A 17,392-nucleotide genomic window follows, 5' to 3' on the forward strand; every position below is an offset into this window, starting at 1 on the left:
AGAGACTGGCCTGAAAGTGCTAAAAATGACCCCTCTTCCTCCTCCTCCTCCTCCTCCTCCTCCTCCTGGGCCACCTCCTCTTCCATCATCGCCCTAAGTGTTTTCTCAAGGAGACATAGAAGTGGTATTGTAACGCTGATAACGGTGTCATCGCCACTGGCCATGTTGGTGGAGTACTCAAAACAGCGCAACAGGGCACACAGGTCTCGCATGGAGGCCCAGTCATTGGTGGTGAAGTGGTGCTGTTCTGTAGTGCGACTGACCCGTGCGTGCTGCAGCTGAAACTCCACTATGGCCTGCTGCTGCTCGCACAGTCTGTCCAGCATGTGCAAGGTGGAGTTCCACCTGGTGGGCACGTCGCATATGAGGCGGTGAGCGGGAAGGCCGAAGTTACGCTGTAGCGCAGACAGGCGAGCAGCAGCAGGATGTGAACGCCGGAAGCGCGAACAGACGGCCCGCACTTTATGCAGCAGCTCTGACATGTCGGGGTAGTTGTGAATGAACTTCTGCACCACCAAATTCAGCACATGCGCCAAGCAAGGGATGTGCGTCAAATTGGCTAGTCCCAGAGCTGCAACGAGATTTCGCCCATTATCACACACCACCAGGCCGGGCTTGAGGCTCACCGGCAGCAACCACTCGTCGGTCTGTTGTTCAATACCCCGCCACAACTCCTGTGCGGTGTGGGGCCTGTCCCCCAAACATATGAGTTTCAGAATGGCCTGCTGACGTTTACCCCGGGCTGTGCTGAAGTTGGTGGTGAAGGTGTGTGGCTGACTGGATGAGCAGGTGGAAGAAGAGGAGGAGGAAGCCGAGAAGGAGGAGGTGGCAACAGGAGGCAAAGAATGTTGCCCTGCGATCCTTGGCGGCGGAAGGACGTGCGCCAAACAGCTCTCCGCCTGGGGCCCAGCTGCCACTACATTTACCCAGTGTGCAGTTAGGGAGATATAGCGTCCCTGGCCGTGCTTACTGGTCCACGTATCTGTGGTTAGGTGGACCTTGCTACAGATGGCGTTGCGCAGTGCACACTTGATTTTATCGGATACTTGGTTGTGCAGGGAAGGCACGGCTCTCTTGGAGAAGTAGTGCCGGCTGGGAACAACATACTGTGGGACAGCAAGCGACATGAGCTGTTTGAAGCTGTCTGTGTCCACCAGCCTAAATGACAGCATTTCATAGGCCAGTAGTTTAGAAATGCTGGCATTCAGGGCCAGGGATCGAGGGTGGCTAGGTGGGAATTTACGCTTTCTATCAAATGTTTGTGAGATGGAGAGCTGAACGCTGGCGTGTGACATGGTTGAGACGCTTGGTGACGGAGGTGGTGGTGGTGGTGTTGGTGGTACATCCCCTGTTTGCTGGGCGGCAGGTGCCAACGTTCCTCCAGAGGCGGAGGAAGAGGCCGAGGCGGCAGCAGCAGAATAGGCCGAGGCGGCAGCAGCAGAAGAGGTAGCAGGGGGAGCCTGAGTGACTTCCTTGGTTTTAAGGTGTTTACTCCACTGCAGTTCATGCTTTGCATGCAGGTGCCTGGTCATGCAGGTTGTGCTCAGGTTCAGAACGTTAATGCCTCGCTTCAGGCTCTGATGGCACAGCGTGCAAACCACTCGGGTCTTGTCGTCAGCACATTGTTTGAAGAAGTGCCATGCCAGGGAACTCCTTGAAGCTGCCTTTGGGGTGCTCGGTCCCAGATGGCGGCGGTCAGTAGCAGGCGGAGTCTCTTGGCGGCGGGTGTTCTGCTTTTGCCCACTGCTCCCTCTTTTGCTACGCTGTTGGCTCGGTCTCACCACTGCCTCTTCCTCCGAACTGTGAAAGTCAGTGGCACGACCTTCATTCCATGTGGGGTCTAGGACCTCATCGTCCCCTGCATCGTCTTCCACCCAGTCTTGATCCCTGACCTCCTGTTCAGTCTGCACACTGCAGAAAGACGCAGCAGTTGGCACCTGTGTTTCGTCATCATCAGAGACATGCTGAGGTGGTATTCCCATGTCCTCATCATCAGGAAACATAAGTGGTTGTGCGTCAGTGCATTCTATGTCTTTCACCGCTGGGGAAGGGCTAGGTGGATGCCCTTGGGAAACCCTGCCAGCGGAGTCTTCAAACAGCATAAGAGACTGCTGCATAACTTGAGGCTGAGACAGTTTCCCTGGTATGCATGGGGGTGATGTGACAGACTGATGGTGTTGGTTTTTAGGCGCCATCTGTGCGCTTTCTGCAGAAGACTGGGTGGGAGATAATGTGAACGTGCTGGATCCACTGTCGGCCACCCAATTGACTAATGCCTGTACCTGCTCAGGCCTTACCATCCTTAGAACGGCATTGGGCCCCACCATATATCGCTGTAAATTCTGGCGGCTACTGGGACCTGAGGTAGTTGGTACACTAGGACGTGTGGATGTGGCAGAACGGCCACGTCCTCTCCCAGCACCAGAGGGTCCACTAACACCACCACGACCATGTCCACGTCCGCGTCCCTTACTAGATGTTTTTCTCATTGTTATGGTTCACCACAACAACAAATATATTATTTGGCCCAATGTATTGTATTCAAATTCAGCGGGATATAAATTTGAGGCCTAGTATTTAGGCGCTGGGTGACCGGTATGGATTTACTAACAGAATTAGACTTGGAAATGCACAGTAGCGTGTGTGTGAAGTTATTCTGAATGACCCAATGTGCACCTTGAATATTATATACCCTTTTTGGGATAGATTTCAAATAGCTCTGATATAGCAGAAACCACTAAATTATTAAATTGCTAAATTGGGAATTGTACTTCAACCCAGAACAAAAAATGTGCTTTGACGGACACTAAATAACTTTCCCAGCTACAACAGGACAGCGGTAACGAGAGATTTAGCGGGATATAAATTTGAGGCCTAGTATTTAGGCGCTGGGTGACCGGTATGGATTTAGTAACAGAATTAGACTTGGAAATGCACAGAAGCGTGTGTGTGAAGTTATTCTGAATGACCCTATGTGCACCTTGAATATTATATACCCTTTTTGGGATAGATTTCAAATAGCTCTGATATAGCAGAAACCACTAAATTATGAAATTGCTAAATTGGGAATTGTACTTCAACCCAGAACAAAAAATGTGCTTTGACGGACACTAAATATCTTGCCCAGCAACAGGGCCGGACTGGCCTACCGGGATACCGGGAAAAATCCCGGTAGGCCGGTAGCCCTGACTGCCGCTGCGGCCGGCCGTGGTGCCGGCGACAAGTTCCCTGACTGCCGCTGCGGCCGGCCGTGGTGCCGGCGACAAGTTCCCTGACTGCCGCTGCGGCCGGCCATGGTGCCGGCGAGCGAGTTGAGTCAGTGAGCGAGCTCTCGCCGAGCTGCGAGGGAGGCAGGCTCCTTCTCCTCTGCTGCACAGGCGGGCGGCCGGCCTGATCACATTCAACAGGCAGCCGCAGCGCAGACAGAAACAAACACAGAGGACCTCACCACTTAAGGAGGAGCCAGGAGGCGGTCGGGGCAGCACAGGACAGGACAGCAGTGCGCCGCACAGTGTGTGAGACGTGACGTCACACGTCATCAGCGCTCCCTGCTGAATGAACTGTGGTGGCACTGTGAGTGTCATGAGACTCATCTTATTAATCATAATTGGGAAATTGGCGCCTCATCTGGGGGAGGTGCTAGGAGGAGTCTGTGTCAAGTAAAGTTCAGCCTGGCGCCCTGGGCAGCAGTCAGAGAGAGAGAGTGAGACTGACCTGCTGTTAGTGGCAGTGCAGTGTCCAGTTGTCCACTCTTCCAAGTGAAGTGCCACTGCCAAGTAAAGTGCCACTGGCACTGCCACAAATCCATTGCCACCAATCCTGCAGCAGCACCCCAAGAATTTCAGAGGCAGGCTCAGGCTGGCCGCTGGGAAGGCTAAGCCGCTGCCACTCTGCCACCTGCCAGTGCCACTGTCTGTGCCAGTAAAGTAGTGTGGAGGTCGACTGGAGCCTCTGGACTGGAGCCTGGAGGAGGAATCCGCGAAAAAAATAAAAAGTCATAAGGTAAATGGCCGTGGCGGGCCCGTGGGTGAATCAATGATATTGATAGTACCATAGGGGGCGTTTATCAAGTTATTAACCACCTCCCGACCGCCTAACGCGCCGATGCGTCCGGGAGGTGGTTGATTTGTTCCTCCTGGACGCATCGGCGCGTCATCTCGCGATACCCGAGATTTCCTCTGAACGCGCGCACTCACAGGAACAGAAGGTAAGCGAGTGGATCTCCAGACTGCCAGCGGCGATCGCTCGCTGGCAGGCTGGAGATGTGATTTTTTTTTTTAACCCCTAACAGGTATATTAGACGCTGTTTTGATAACAGCGTCTAATATACCTCCTACCTGGTCCTCTGGTGTCCCTTTTGTTAAGATCAACCACCAGAGGATACAGGTAGGTCAGTAAAGTCGCACCAAACACCACACTACACTACACCCCCCCCCCCCGTCACTTATTAACCCCTTATAAACCCCTGATCACCCCATATAAACTCCCTGATCACCCCCCTGTCAGGCTCCGTTCAGACGTCCGTATGATTTTTACGGATCCACAGATACATGGATCGGATCCGCAAAACACATATGGACGTCTGAATGGAGCCTTACAGGGGGGTGATCAATGACAGGCAGGTGATCACCCATATAGATTCCCTGATCACCCCCCTGTAAGGCTCCATTCAGATGTCCGTATGATTTTTACGGATACATGGATCGGATCCGCAAAACACATGCGGACGTCTGAATGGAGCCTTACAGGGGGGTGATCAATGACAGGCGGGTGATCACCCATATAGATTCCCTGATCACCCCCTGTCATTGATCACCCCCCTGTCAGACGTCCGCATGTGTTTTGCGGATCCGATCCATGTATCCGCAAAAATCATACGGACGTCTGAATGGAGCCTTACAGGGGGTGATCAATGACAGGGGGTGATCAGGGAGTGTATATGGGTGATCACCCCCTGTCATTGATCACCCCCCCTGGTAAGGCTCCATTCAGACATCCGTATGATTTTTACGGATACATGGATCGGATCCGCAAAACACATGCGGACGTCTGAATGGAGCCTTACAGGGGGTGATCAGGGAGTGTATATGGGTGATCACCCCCCTGTCATTGATCACCCCCCTGTCATTGATCACCCCCCTGTAAGGCTCCATTCAGACATTTTTTTGGGCCCAAGTTAGCGGAAATATATATTTTTTTTGTTTGTTTTTTCTTACAAAGTCTCTCATTCCACTAACTTGTGTCAAAAAATAAAATCTCACATGCACTCGCCATGCCCCTCACGGAATCCAAATGCGTAAACATTTTTAGACATTTATATTCCAGACTTCTTCTCACGCTTTCGGGCCCCTAAAAAGCCAGGGCAGTATAAATACCCCACATGTGACCCCATTTCGGAAAGAAGACACCCCAAGGTATTCCGTGAGGGGCATATTGAGTCCATGAAAGATTGAAATTTTTGTCCTAAGTTAGCGGAAAGTGAGACTTTGTGAGAAAAAAACAAAAAACAAAAAATCAAATTTCCGCTAACTTATGCAAAAAAAATAATAATTCTATGAACTCGCCATGCCCCTCATTGAATACCTTGGGGTGTCTTCTTTCCAAAGTGGGGTCACATGTGGGGTATTTATACTGCCCTGGCTTTTTAGGGGCCCGAAAGTGTGAGAAGAAGTCTGGGATCCAAATGTCTAAAAATGCCCTCCTAAAAGGAATTTGGGCCCCTTTGCGCATCTAGGCTGCAAAAAAGTGTCACACATCTGGTATCGCCGTACTCAGGAGAAGTTGGGCAATGTGTTTTGGGGTGTCATTTTACATATACCCATGCTGGGTGAGAAAAATATCTTGGTCAAATGCCAACTTTGTATAAAAAAATGGGAAAAGTTGTCTTTTGCCAAGATATTTCTCTCACCCAGCATGGGTATATGTAAAATGACCCCCCAAAACACATTGCCCAACTTCTCCTGAGTACGGTGATACCACATGTGTGACACTTTTTTGCAGCCTAGGTGGGCAATGGGGCACATATTCCAAAGTGCACCTTTCGGATTTCACCTGCCATTTTTTACACATTTTGATTGCAAAGTACTTCTCACGCATTTGGGCCCCTAAATTGCCAGGGCAGTATAACTACGCCACAAGTGACCCCATTTTGGAAAAAAGACACCCCAAGGTATTCCGTGAGGGGCATGGCGAGTTCCTAGAATTTTTTATTTTTTGTTGCAAGTTAATAGTAAAGACCCCCCCCCCCCTCTATGCCGCTATATAGTACAGGCACCCCCACTCTGTCCCTCCATATAGTACAGGCCCCACGCCTCTGCCGCCATATAGTACAAGCTCCCCCCTCTATGTCACCATACCCCTCTATGTCACCATACAGTACAAGGTCCCCCATCTGTGCTGTCATATAGTACAGACTCCCCTTCTCTGTGTCGCCATGTATGGACAATTAGTGGGCTCTATTACTGTGTCGGGCAATACACATTGGGAGTTTGTAAAGAGGTGGGGATGGTGCTGGAATGAGAAGCCTAAAATATTTGTCTTGCAGATTCTGCGGAGGCCAGAAAAAGAGACCGATTCCAATCAAAGAAGACATCACCTTTGATTCACCCTGAGAAGTCGCTCTGTGAGTCGATAATTTTAAATATGAACTTTTAATCACTTATGGTTTGCAGAATCTGTGTAGTGCTAGTATTTTCCAGTATATGGTCATATTGGTCTTTGTTTAGTGGATTTTATTTAGTTACAGTGTGGTGTTAGTATCCAGTCACTATGCGGGGGTAATTGTAGTGGTCCTAGTGCACCGGTATACCTTGTACACTGGTATTATTGAAAATAATGGTCAGTGTACAGGATTTGGTCAGTAACAGTATGATGATAATATTTCTTCTTGTATACTGGTATTAGTGGTAACACTGGTCTCAGTATACAGGATTTGGTCAGTAACAGTATATTGGTGATATGTATGTGTAGAAATTTGTCTTAACATACGTTAACACTTTTAGTGCTGGTGGGGGGTTAATCAGACACTGAAGCATGTCTACTAGTGACTCGTGACTTTTTGTAGTCTTGGTAATACTCTATATGACGGACCCCCGTACTCAGGATGAGTATGTCCGCCGCTGTCTTCTTCCTTGCTGATGAGATATTGGAACCCACTGATCTGTAGCTCCCAGTTTTCCCAGTCACTGGTTGGGACTCTGGTTTATTGAGAAACTGCACAAACTTTTATACAGCAAGCGATGAGATCAGATTATAATCCCATCACATCTACAGATCGGTCTGCTCAACACCACAGGGCTTCCCCTCGTAACGAGCTGGCCAGAATGTCATTGTTCTAAGCTCCCTCAGAGAACAATGGGAGATAACGAGGGACGGTGCTGATAGTCTTTTCATATCCATGTTATACAGCATAACGCACTCAAACACAACTCGATACCAATACACATTTAACTTATAAACTCATCACCATGTCGTCACACTCTACATCAGTCTTCCCCAACTTGTGGCTCTCTGGCTTTTGCAAAACTACAACTCTCTTTTACGGCATGATAGGAGTTGTAGTTTTGTAATTTATTGTCATATATGGAAAAGACATTTGTAAAGGGGTGAAGTTAATAAAGATAGCCACGACCTAGGGGGACCCCAAGAAATAATTTTGCATGACCCTAGGATCAGCCGTGTTTGGCCACTCAAAGCCAAAAACTCCTGGGCCGGTCTGCAAGCCTATAATATTCTTGTGGGTCAGCCAGGCCATACCTGCAGTCAGTCAGTATGAGTAGAAACCTGGCATTTGATTTGCCAGTCTTCTGTAAAATAATTATGCACAGGTTGTGCCCTGAGGTCAAAGGGCACAGCTGTACCATACATTACAGAAGCCTGGTAAATCAAATACCAGGCTTCTACTATATAAGCTCCTATCACTACAGCCTGCCAGGGAAGCCTGACATTTGATTTGCCCAACTTCCGTCATGTTGCAGACTTGTCGCTGTGCCCTTTGAGTCAAAGGACGCCCACAACATCAAGTTTGTAACAGTATGGAAGCCCGGTAAATGAAATGTCAGGCTTCTCTGTCCCCTAGCATGATGCTGAGTTCATACACACTTTTGTTTAAGCAACTATCTCTTTTTTAGTGAATCTCATATTGCTATGGATAAGACAGGCGAAGGAAAAAGGAAACAGAAAGGAGGTGCAGAAAAAGAACGTGAAAAAAAAAAAAGACTTTTAGAACAAGATGCAAGCCAATGTCAAAAAGTTAGTAGCTTGTTCAAGATAGTGGCAAAAAAGCAGGATCTACCTGCATCTCCACATGAAGACAGCGATGCTAGCTGCAGCACAGCAATGCATAGTACTGTGCAAAGCAGTGTAAGGGAAGATATTAGTGCTGAGGAAGGAGAACATAGTCACCACTGTATTGGAGCTGCTATTGCGCTAGAAACTGATGAAGAACTTGAAGAAGTCATTGCTAGGAAATCATTAGGAGGGGAAGAAATTCCAGAAGTAGTTCCCAGTAAGGAGAGTGCGCCTGACACAGTTGATGACAAAATGTGGTTTATCAGACCAAAATCAGAAAATGTGGACACCTTCTTATCGTTTCATCCATGTCAACCAGATGTACTTCCTTTCACCTCAAAAAAGTTGTATCAGAGGAGAGATGGACAGAAGCGTTACTGGTTGACATATTCCCATGGATATGGTGCTTTCTTCTGCACGGTGTGTCTTGCTTTCAGTAGAAAGGACAGACAGCAGTGCTTTTGTTGATGGTTGCATTGATGAAAAGCACATGTATCAGAGAATTGAAGAGCACGAAAGAAGCAACCTCCACAATAATAGCGCTGAATCTTTATTAATGAGATCAAAGAATATGGACATATCCAGTCGTTTCTTTGAGAAACAAACAACAGCCAGAAAAGAGGAAGTAAAGCGAAAACGTGCCATCCTTGAAAGAGTCATTGAAACCATCAAGCTGATTGGGAAAAGAGGCCTAAGCTATCGTGCAACAACTGAAGCTGCATACACTTTAGATGATGAAAAGTTGGACCATGGAAATTTCTTAGAGATTTTGCTACTCCTAAGCAAGTTTGATCCCCTGCTAAAAAATCATCTTGATGTAGTCATCAAAAAAAGTAAAAAGCAGCATGAAAGTGCAACGAGTAGCAAAGGCCGTGGCGGATTTGTTACACTCATTTCAAAAACTACAGTGAACAATATCATCAGTGTAATTTCAGCACTTTTGAAAAAAGGTATTGCCCAAGAGATCAGAGACGCCGGCATGTTCTCAATACAGCTGGATACAACTCAGGACATAAATGTCTCAGACCAGTGTTCAATAATAATTCGGTATGTCACAGATGTGGTCCATGAACGTCTGGTCGCTGTGGTGACTTGCACATCCTCTACAGGGCAGGCTTTGTGTGAAATGGTCAGCAATGTATTGGAATCCTTGGATATTGATATTACCAACTGTGTTGGGAACTCAACAGATGGAGCTTCTAATATGCAGGGTCAGTACAATGGGTTCAGCACATGGCTGAGTAAGAAAGCACCTGGCCAGATCCATGTGTGGTGCTATGCACATGTACTAAATCTGGTGATGATGGATGTCACAAAGATATCTGTTCAGGCAATATCATTGTTTGGTTTGTTAAATTCATGTGCTGTCTTTCTCCGTGAATCCTATCTCAGGATGAATGTATGGCGGGAAAAGTGTCATGAAGAACGATTTCGATCGCTTTCTGTGATAGGAGAAACAAGATGGTGGTCCAGAGATGCAGTACTTAAAAAAGTGTTTGGTTCCTTTAATGATCCAAGTCAAGCCTTGTATGTAGATTTGATCCAGACCATGACAGAGATATCACATTCTGATCGGTTTAATGCTGACATTAGATACAAGGCTGGAACTTATTTGGACTCCCTTAAGAAATTCAACCTAGTTGTAACAGCACAGCTGTACTTATTCATTTTCCAAAATACCACTCCACTGTCCCTGTACCTTCAAACACAGGGTATGGATGTACTGCAGGCATACCGGATGGTGACAGAAACCGTCGATATGTTAAAAAAACATGATCGTGATTTTAAAATGATTAAAGATGCTGCAAAGAAGTTTGCAGTCTGGGCTAACAACAGGTTGGATACAACTGACTGCAAAGTTGAGATTGAGGAAGACTTTCCACCACTGCGAAGGATACAACGGAAGAAAAGAATGGCTGGTGAGCTTGCAGTAGATGAACCAATCTTGTTGGCGGATGATCAGTTCAGGGTGGAGGTGTACAATGTGACCATAGACAAGATTATTAATAGTTTGCAGAGCAGATTTACTACACATGGTCAGCTGTTTGCAGATTTGGCATGTTTGGATCCCAAGCATTTTGAAGACATTTTAGCACACCTTCCCAACAATGCACTTGAACGACTGAGCAGCCTTGTAATTAGATTTGACCCTATGGCAACTAAAGAGAAACTGCAAAGTGAACTTCTTGATTTTGCATCTAAGTGGCACCGATTAAAAATGTCTCTTGATGAAGAGTACACAGATGCCAACAATGAAGGTCAAGATGAAGACGCCATCCATTCTCATCTTATCTCTGAAACTGAGGGACAACTAAACTCAAATGTTAGCGAGAAAAGTGGAAAGTGCAAGACTTGTAAGAGCTGTATAGCCTGCTGCTACAATGTTTTACTGCATTTCAACTTGTACAGTCTAGCATATTGTTCACTTTTCAATGCATACAAATTAACCCTGACACTTTCCTCTTCCCAAGTAGCATGTGAAAGGTCTTTTTCGAAACTTAAGTTTATCTTAAACAGGCTTCGAAATTCCCTCTCCCAACCACATTTAGAGGCCTTTATGCTGATGTCCGTGGAAAAAGATGCCTTGGTTGGACTAAACAATGACACCATCATTGATGTTTTGGCTTCAAAAAGTAGCTTGCTTCAAGGGATGTTGCTTACATAACACAACAAGCATGTCAATGGACTAGTTAATAGGGATGTACCAATGCCAGTTTTTAATGACAGTTTCCAGATACTTGGAAATACTGATCTCTAAATGCTGGAATTTGAGTGATTCCAGCGCATACAGGGCTTATACTAAATGCGATTTTGTATAAACCCTCTACATGCTGGAATCACTTAGATTTCCGCATGTACTGCCGGCTGCCAGCCTGGGCATGATAGGAGTGATTGCTTAAAGCACTAACACTTTATATTATGCCCAGGCAGCCAGTACATGCGGAGATCTAAGCGATTCCAGCATGTATAGGCTGTCTGAGGCTGATAGTGATAGGAGCATGATTGGGTTTTTGAGTAATGTTTCTATGTTTCTTTCTGAAAAGTGTTGGGTTGCTTACCATGGTACTGGTGCATCTTAGAAAAGTTTTGTTCTTTTCTGAAATGGGGATGTTATTTTGACTTCTATAGAAAGTTTTTTGCACATTTTGTACTTTTATAGAATTAACAGCAACATAATTGCACTTTTTTTGGGTCAAAAATGTTATTTGAACTGTTAAACTATATGATTATTGTTTAGTTTAACATTTTTCACTTTTTACCTCAAAAGGTTTCTTTGCACTTTTTTTCCCTCTTAAGTTTTTTTTTGCACTATTCATCATCTACTGGTTTTGTGTGTGTTGAGTAACTAAAATAAAGTAAGAGTTTGAAACGGTGTCTTACATTCTTTAAAGTTCTTTGATTATTCTTAGTTCTGAGTCTGTCCCATGGATAATGGTCTACTGTAGTGTTTCCCTACCAGGATGCCTCCAGCTGTTGCAAAACTACATCTCCCAGCATGCCCTGACAGCCAAACGCTGTGTGGGCATGCTGAGAGTTGTAGTTTTGCAACAGCTGGAGGCATCCTGATTGGGAAAAGCTGGTCTATGGTGATAATATGAACAATAGGGGTTCTACAAAAGAGCTATCATGGGGCAAAGTTCATATTCGTGTTTAGACATGGTTTTAAAATGAACGCTTTCCCTTTTATAAACAAGTAAATAATGACGCAATGCTGTGGGGCTGGTATGCAACTTTTTCCAGGGCTGGTTTTTACCCCCAGTCCGGCCCTGCCCAGCAACAACAGTACAGCGGTAACGAGAGATTTAGCAGGATATAAATTTGAGGCCTAGTATTTAGGCGCTGGGTGACAGGTATGGGTTTAGTGACAGAATTAGACTTGGAAATACACAGTAGCGGGTGTGTGTGAAGTTATTCTGAATGACCCAATGTGCACCTTGAATATTATATACCCTTTTAGGGATAGATTTCAAATAGCTCTGATATAGCAGAAACCACTAAATTATGAAATTGCTAAATTGGGAATTGTATTTCAACCCAGAACAAAAAATGTGCTTTGACGGACACTAAATAACTTTCCCAGCTACAACAGGACAGCGGTAACGAGAGATTTAGCGGGATATAAATTTGAGGCCTAGTATTTAGGCGCTGGGTGACCGGTATGGATTTAGTGACAGAATTAGACTTGGAAATGCACAGAAGCGTGTGTGTGAAGTTATTCTGAATGACCCTATGTGCACCTTGAATATTATATACCCTTTTAGGGATAGATTTCAAATAGCTCTGATATAGCAGAAACCACTAAATTATGAAATTGCTAAATTGGGAATTGTATTTCAACCCAGAACAAAAAATGTGCTTTGACGGACACTAAATAACTTTCCCAGCTACAACAGGACAGCGGTAACGAGAGATTTAGCGGGATATAAATTTGAGGCCTAGTATTTAGGCGCTGGGTGACCGGTATGGATTTAGTGACAGAATTAGACTTGGAAATGCACAGAAGCGTGTGTGTGAAGTTATTCTGAATGACCCTATGTGCACCTTGAATATTATATACCCTTTTTGGGATAGATTTCAAATAGCTCTGATATAGCAGAAACCACTAAATTATGAAATTGCTAAATTGGGAATTGTATTTCAACCCAGAACAAAAAATGTGCTTTGACGGACACTAAATAACTTTCCCAGCCACAACAGGACAGCGGTAACGAGAGATTTAGCAGGATATAAATTTGAGGCCTAGTATTTAGGCGCTGGGTGACAGGTATGGGTTTAGTGACAGAATTAGACTTGGAAATACACAGTAGCGGGTGTGTGTGAAGTTATTCTGAATGACCCTATGTGCACCTTGAATATTATATACCCTTTTAGGGATAGATTTCAAATAGCTCTGATATAGCAGAAACCACTAAATTATGAAATTGCTAAATTGGGAATTGTATTTCAACCCAGAACAAAAAATGTGCTTTGACGGACACTAAATAACTTTCCCAGCCACAACAGGACAGCGGTAACGAGAGATTTAGCGGGATATAAATTTGAGGCCTAGTATTTAGGCGCTGGGTGACAGGTATGGGTTTAGTGACAGAATTAGACTTGGAAATGCACAGTAGCGGGTGTGTGTGAAGTTATTCTGAATGACCCTATGTGCACCTTGAATATTATATACCCTTTTAGGGATAGATTTCAAATAGCTCTGATATAGCAGGAACCACTAAATTATGAAATTGCTAAATTGGGAATTGTACTTCAACCCAGAACAAAAAATGTGCTTTGACGGACACTAAATAACTTTCCCAGCCACAACAGGACAGCGGTAACGAGAGATTTAGCGGGATATAAATTTGAGGCCTAGTATTTAGGCGCTGGGTGACCGGTATGGATTTAGTGACAGAATTAGACTGGGATATGGCCAAAAAATAACCACACTATTGCTGGTTAAATGCACTTGGTGACGGGCGCAGCTTGCCCCTGATGTAGTATATGGCCAAAAAATGAACAGACTATTGCTGGTTAAATGCACTTGGTGTCACAGCTTGACCAACCACACTACTGAGGGTTAAATGCACTTGGTGACGGGCGCAGCTTGCCCCTGATGTAGTATATGGCCAAAAAATGAACAGACTATTGCTGGTTAAATGCACTTGGTGTGACAGCTTCACCCTGATGTAGGCTTTAGCCAAAAAACAACCACACCATTGAGGGTTAAATGCACTTGGTGACAGGCGCAGCTTGCCCCTGATTTAGTATATGGCCAAAAAATGAACAGACTATTGCTGGTTAAATGCACTTGGTGTGACAGCTTCACCCTGATGTAGGCTTTAGCCAAAAAACAACCACACCATTGAGGGTTAAATGCACTTGGTGACAGGCGCAGCTTGCCCCTGATTTAGTATATGGCCAAAAAATGAACAGACTATTGCTGGTTAAATGCACTTGGTGTGACAGCTTCACCCTGATGTAGGCTTTAGCCAAAAAACAACCACACCATTGAGGGTTAAATGCACTTGGTGACAGGCGCAGCTTGCCCCTGATTTAGTATATGGCCAAAAAATGAACAGACTATTGCTGGTTAAATGCACTTGGTGTGACAGCTTCACCCTGATGTAGGCTTTAGCCAAAAAACAACCACACCATTGAGGGTTAAATGCACTTGGTCGCAGCTTGGATGCACTTGGTCGCAGCACCGCACAAGACACAAAATGGCCGCCGATCACCCCATAAAAATGTGACTGACAAACGGTCTGGGCAGCCTAAAAACAGTGAGCAATTGAGGATCAGCAGCTCAATGATCCACAGCTGCAGATCGATCAGTTAATCAAGTCCTTTGGAGGAGTTAATCTGCCTAATCTCGCCCTACTGTCGCAGCTGCAACCTCTCCCTACGCTAATCAGAGCAGAGTGACGGGCGGCGCTATGTGACTCCAGCTTAAATAGAGGCTGGGTCACATGGTGCTCTGGCCAATCACAGCCATGCCAATAGTAGGCATGGCTGTGACGGCCTCTTGGGGCAAGTAGTATGACGCTTGTTGATTGGCTGCTTTGCAGCCTTTCAAAAAGCGCCAAGAAAGCGTCACAAAAGCGCCAAGAAAGCGACGAACACCGAACCCGAACCCGGACTTTTACGAAAATGTCCGGGTTCGGGTCCGTGTCACGGACACCCCAAAATTCGGTACGAACCCGAACTATACAGTTCGAGTTCGCTCATCCCTACTTCTAAGCCTTCTAATGTCCTAAAAAAATAAAATGACATTTTCAAAATGATGCCAACATAAAGTAGACATATGGGGAATGTTAAGTAATAAATATTTTATGAGGTATCACTTTTGTTTTAAAATCAGAAATTAAAATTTAGGAAATTGAACATTTTTCAAAATTTTTGGTACATTTTGGATTATTTCATAAATAAAGGTGAAATATATTGACTCAAATTTATGACCATCATGAAGTACAATGTGTCACGAAAAAACAATCTCTGAATGACTTGACAGTAAAGGCGTTCCAAAGTTATTACCACATAAATTGAGATATGTCAGATTTGCTAAATTACTCCTGGTCAGGAAGGGGGCAAATGGCCCAGATGGGAAGTGGTTAACTCATTCATTTGATCACAAAGAGGCCACCGTGGCCCTCTTGCTTGAAGATCCAGTGCAAAATGTCACATGGCACATGATGATGTCATCACGTTGTTGGACGTGAGGATGTCATACGTTACTGCGCACAAGATTTCTCCCGAGATCTTCAAGCAAGATGGCCGTGGCGGCCTCTTCGGACTCAAATGGATGAGGTAAGTATGATTTTTTTTTAAAAATTTCCACCATTTCAGGGAAAATCGATTCGTACCATGAAGCACAAAGAAATTCAGCTCAGAATTGAATCTTCCCTGAAATTTGGATCCAAGTCCACTTTCTTGATGCTAAAGAAAGACCATTACTTGCAGGGTCTGGCTAAAGCACCTCACTCTAATTGCCATGATCACAGATAACTTATTACAGCCATTCAAAGCCCTTAGATGCTATGGTCAGTAGCAACTGTGGCACCTAAGTAGTTTTACCGAGAACCACCACTCTTCTATTATGTCCATATTGCTCAACATGGCATTTAGAAAGTGAGCAATACTTATAGGACAACCTCTGTAAAAGTTCAGAGATCTGAACAGTAATGTTTTGCTTAGTAAAAAGGTTCTGGGGCAACTACTGGGGTCTACATTTTCTGTGAACTACCCTTCTCTATTTTTTTTTTGTCAGATATCTTTTTATTGAGTTTTATCCATAAACAATTAAAATGCACATCATGTTTACAGTGTCCAAACACATAGTAGGATAGGGTACTGACACAACAATAATTATTGACTCATAAGTATTAATCAAGTGCAAGTCCACAACTAAGTCCCCCCCTGCCCCCACCCCTCGCAGGACAATCACAGTAACAGTTGGCTGCCAAAAATCTAAGAAGAGGAGAAATAAAAACTCAGGGTTGACTCCCTGAAGAGAACAAGAATGAAGAGGCTCCCCCGGGCTAGCAGCAAGGCCCAGCCATCGGCACATATCCTTAATTGGATTTAGGTGGACACCACAATGTCATAACTTTAGGCTCCCTAAATCGTACTACCCCTCAATTATGAATGTATAAGTCCCCTCGTAGGTGCCAACCATGGACTGCAGACTCTTGATCTATCAATCCAGGGGTCCCATATAGCCTCAAATTTTGAGAGGCAATTTCGCTTGAGATAGACCCCCTCTCCAGTCTTATAACACTATTCAGTTGTACTATATACTCTGCTAAAACAGGAGGAAGTGGTTGTATCTAGGGATGAGCGAACTCGAACTGTATAGTTCGGGTTCGTACCGAATTTTGGGGTGTCCGTGACACGGACCCGAACCCGGACATTTTCGTAAAAGTCCGGGTTCGGGTTCGGTGTTCGTCGCTTTCTTGGCGCTTTTGTGACGCTTTCTTGGCGCTTTTTGAAAGGCTGCAAAGCAGCCAATCAACAAGCGTCATACTACTTGCCCCAAGAGACCGTCACAGCCATGCCTACTATTGGCATGGCTGTGATTGGCCAGAGCACCATGTGACCCAGCCTCTATTTAAGCTGGAGTCACATAGCGCCGCCCGTCACTCTGCTCTGATTAGCGTAGGGAGAGGTTGCGGCTGCGACAGTAGGGCGAGATTAGGCAGATTAACTCCTCCAAAGGACTTGATTAACTGATCGATCTGCAGCTGTGGATCATTGAGCTGCTGATCCTCAATTGCTCACTGTTTTTAGGCTGCCCAGACCGTTTGTCAGTCACATTTTTCTGGGGTGATCGGCGGCCATTTTGTGTCTTGTGGTGCGCCAGCACAAGCTGCGACCAAGTGCATTTAACCCTCAATGGTGTGGTTGTTTTTTGGCTAAAGCCTACATCAGGGTGAAGCTGTCACACCAAGTGCATTTAACCAGCAATAGTCTGTTTATTTTTTGGCCATATACTACATCAGGGGCAAGCTGCGCCTGTCACCAAGTGCATTTAACCCTCAATGGTGCGTTTGTTTTTTGGCTAAAGCCTACATCAGGGTGAAGCTGTCACACCAAGTGCATTTAACCAGCAATAGTCTGTTTATTT

Source organism: Bufo gargarizans, chromosome 3, assembly GCF_014858855.1.
Source record: "Bufo gargarizans isolate SCDJY-AF-19 chromosome 3, ASM1485885v1, whole genome shotgun sequence".
NCBI lineage: Eukaryota > Metazoa > Chordata > Amphibia > Anura > Bufonidae > Bufo > Bufo gargarizans.